Source organism: Rhagoletis pomonella, unplaced genomic scaffold, assembly GCF_013731165.1.
Source record: "Rhagoletis pomonella isolate Grant_MI unplaced genomic scaffold, Rhpom_1.0 Rhpom_scaffold_12931, whole genome shotgun sequence".
Lineage (NCBI taxonomy): Eukaryota > Metazoa > Arthropoda > Insecta > Diptera > Tephritidae > Rhagoletis > Rhagoletis pomonella.
The window spans coordinates 1-4,460 of record NW_023471456.1 but is presented as its reverse complement, the minus strand read 5'-3'; the positions used below and the strand labels follow the sequence as shown (position 1 = coordinate 4,460).

The following is a 4,460-nucleotide window of genomic DNA, read 5'->3' as shown; positions in this document are numbered from 1 at the left end:
TAGTTAATTCATTTGTTGGGATTATATAAGAATCAAATTCTACATTTATAAAATCTGAGTATTCATAACTTCAATATCATTGATGCCCAATAGTTTTTAAAGTTACTGAAGGTTCATTAATTTCATCTAATAAATATAATAATCGGAAATGCAATAAATAAAAGTACAATAGCTGGTAAAATTGTTAAAATTATTTCAATAGTTTGGCCATGTAATAAATTTCGATTTGTATAATTATTAAAAAATAATATAAATATTAAATAACCAACTAAAGTAGTAATTATTACTAAAATTATAAGTGTATGATCATGGAAGAATGTAAGTTGTTCTACAAGGGGAGAGGCACTATTTTGAAGGCCAAGAGCAGCTCATGTTGTCATTTATTTATAAATATTCTAATAAAAGTAAAATACTTTATATATGAAGCTTAAATCCATTGCACTAATCTGCCATATTAGAAATTTGTTAAAATAGGCAATTCAGAATATCCATGTTCTGCTGGAATTGTATTTTGTAATCATTCAATTGAAGAATTTAATTGTATTGGATAAATTACTTGTCGTTGTTAAATTAAACTTTCTCAAATAATAAATAAGAAAAATAAAATTCCTAGTAATGAAATAGAAGACCCAATAGTTGAAATTACATTTCATGTAGTATAAGCATCGGGATAGTCTGAATATCGTCGAGGTATTCCTGCTAATCCTAAGAAATGTTGAGGGAAAAAGGTTAAATTTACACCAATAAATATAATTAAAAATTGAGTTTTTAATCATTTTGAATTTAAAATTAGTCCTGTAAATAAAGGATATCAATGAACAAATCCTGCCATAATAGCAAACACGGCTCCTATTGATAATACATAATGAAAATGTGCAACTACATAATAAGTGTCGTGAAGGATAATATCAACTGATGAATTAGCTAAAACAACTCCAGTTAAACCTCCAACTGTAAATAGAAAAACAAATCCTAAAGTTCATAATATAGCTGGAGAATAATTGAATTGAGTTCCATGCAGTGTAGCTAGTCAGCTAAAAATTTTAATTCCTGTGGGTACAGCAATAATTATAGTTGCTGAAGTAAAATAAGCTCGTGTATCAACATCTATCCCTACTGTGAATATATGATGTGCTCATACAATAAAACCAAGAAGGCCAATTGCTATTATTGCATAAATTATTCCTAATGAGCCAAAAGTTTCCTTTTTTCCGGATTCTTGACTAATAATGTGAGAAATTATTCCAAATCCAGGTAAAATTAAAATTTAAACTTCTGGGTGGCCAAAAAATCAAAATAAGTGTTGATATAAGATTGGATCTCCTCCACCGGCTGGATCAAAGAATGAAGTATTTAAATTTCGATCTGTTAAAAGTATTGTAATAGCTCCTGCTAATACTAGTAAAGACAATAGCAATAATGCAGTTAATACAACGGCTCATACAAATAAAGGTATTCGATCAAATGTAATTCCAATTGATCGTATATTAATTACTGTTGTAATAAAATTAACTGCCAGGAAGAAATTCCTGCTAAGTGTAGAGAAAAAATAGCTAAGTCAACAGATGCCCCTCCATGAGCAATAACAGACGAAAGAGGGGGGTAAACTGTTCAACCTGTTCCAGCTCCATTTTCTACTATACTACTAACTAGTAGTAGTGTAAGAGAAGGGGGTTGTAGTCAAAAACTTATATTGTTTATTCGAGGAAATGCTATATCTGGTGCTCCCAATATTAAAGGTACTAATAAATTTCCAAATCCACCAATTATAATAGGTATTACTATAAAAACAAATTATAACAAAGGCATGTGCTGTTACAATTACATTATAAATTTGATCATCGCCAATTAAAGCTCCTGGATGTCCTAATTCAGCTCGAATTAGAATTCTAAGAGAGGTTCCTACTATTCCGGCTCAAGCTCCAAAGATAAAATATAAGGTTCCAATATCTTTATGATTTGTTGAAAATAGTCATTGTCGCGATTAAATGGCTGAATTTAGGCGATAGACTGTAAATCTATTTATAAGAATTAATTCTTTTTAATCAATTAGGTTATTAGTTTTTTTAACTTAAAACCTTTTTATAAATATTTAGACAGTTAAATTTATTTGTAATTAAAAAATAAAATAAACTAAAGAAATTAAAATTAATCTAAACGTTGAAAGAAATGAAAAAAATAGTATACATTTAAATGAAAAATTATTTATTTGTATATTATTAATTCAATTATATTCAGAATAATTTAATATAAATGCAGCAAAACATAAACGTAAGTAAAAAAATAATGTGATTAAAGTTATTACAGTTATAATTGTTATTAAAATATATTGATTATTGACAATTAATAATTGAATAACTAATCATTTTGGTAAAAATTAAATAAATGGTGGAAGTCCACCTAAAGATAATAAATTAAAGAATAAACAAAATTTTAAAATTTTTGAATTAAAAAATGAATTAAAAACTTGATTAATATGATATATTTTAAAATTATTGAATATAAAAATTAATCTAAATGATAGAAATGAATATATAGAAAAATAAATTAATCAAGTTGATTCACTAGCTTGTGTAGCAGTTAATATCCAACCTTAATGATTAATTGAAGAGAAAGCTATTAATTTACGAAGAGAAGTTTGGGTTAATCCTCCCAACGAACCTATTACTGTTGAAAGAATAATTACTAAATAAATAAAATTTCTTCAATTAGTATAAGAAATTAATACAAGAGGAGCAATTTTTTGTCATGTTATTAAAATTAAAGCGTTTATTCATGATAAGCCTTCTATTACATTTGGAAATCAAAAATGGAATGGAGCTGCTCCACTTTTTAATAATAAAGATGAATAAATAATGAAATTATTAAATATTAGATTATTTTGAATTGTTGGGAAATTATTTATATATATTAGAATAATAATAATAATAATAATAATAGATTGGCGCTTACACATATGTTAGTGTTTGGCCGAGCTTCTCCTCCGATTTGTGGCGTGCGCCTTGATATTGTCACACAAAGCGGAGGGACCTACAGTTTAACGCCGACTCCGAACGGCGATTGTATTTTTATGAGAAGCTTTTTTTCATGGCAGAAATACACTCGGAGGTTCGCCATTGCCTGCCGAGGGACGACCGCTGTTAAGAAAAAAATGAGCGTACATAAAATTATGGTGAATAAAGCGGAATATTAGAATAATAGCAAACAATAATACAGCAGAGGCAATTGCTTGTGTTAAAAAATACTTAAGAGAGGCTTCTGTTGATATTAAATTATTATCTCTTATTAGGGGGATAAAAGATAATAAATTAATTTCTAAACCTATTCAAGCACTTAACCAAGAATTAGACGAGATGTTAAATTAAAAAGAAAAGGATTGTAAACCTTTATAAATGGGGTATGAACCCAGTAGCTTAATTAGCTTATCTTTTTATATTTTAGTGTATGACGCACAAAAGTTTTAGAAATAGTTTAATTCTATTAAAAATAAATTTGTAATGAATGTAATATTATTACATTATTTACCCTTTCAAGGTAACCCTTTTCGTCAGGCAATTCATTGAAAGAAAATAACTTATTTCATTTAAAAAAGATAATTTTCCAGGTTTTTTTTTGTTTTTTTATATTTAATATAAATTTTAATGTTGTAAATATAATTTTTTATTTTATATTATAATATAATATGGTGTATAAAAAAAAGTAATTTTTGTAATAAAATTAAAATTAATAGTAGATAATTAAATACGCCAATATATCCATTTCCGAGAGTTAAAAGATCAATACGTTAGCTCAACTAGTAGATGATAATAAAAGGGTGGCCTTAACATATATCTATATAAATGTGGAACGTCAGATTATCTTATCTACTAATAAATGTAACAGAATGTTTATAGATCTATGAATCTTAGGGTTTTTTTTATTAGAATATAGATACCTATTAATTAATTAAATATTTATATACATATATTAATCTATTTATAATAGAAATATATATATTAATTAAATATTTATATACATATATATAATATATAGAAACGGAATATATAATATATAATAATATTTATATGTATATATATAATATATATAAAAGTTATTTTTCAATAATATATATATTAATATGTAGTTATCAGTATATCTAGTATGGCTACTAATTATTAAATATAAATAAACCCTCTTCATTTCGATAAATCTATTAATTTTAAATATATTTATTTATATAAAGAAATATTTTATATAAGATATTTGTATATATAAATAATTATTATATGTATATATATATACATATAGATAGAAAAATTAAAAATGTAAATTTTAATATTTATATAAATAAAAAAATAAAATTTCAATTAATATTGATCTATAAATTAAATAAAATTAAAAAAAAAAATAAATTTCGATTAATATTGATTAATAAATTTAATAAAATTTTTTTAAAATTTTATTAAATTTATAAATTTAAT

At 24.5% G+C, this 4,460-nt stretch overlaps 2 pseudogenes; both read right to left on the bottom strand.

The window, feature by feature from the left end:
• Window positions 1-271: 271 nt before the first annotated feature.
• LOC118756917 lies at window positions 272-1,984 on the bottom strand (annotated as a pseudogene).
• A 239-nt stretch (window positions 1,985-2,223) lies between these two features.
• LOC118756916 lies at window positions 2,224-3,349 on the bottom strand (annotated as a pseudogene).
• Between the last annotated feature and the right edge of the window lie 1,111 nt (window positions 3,350-4,460).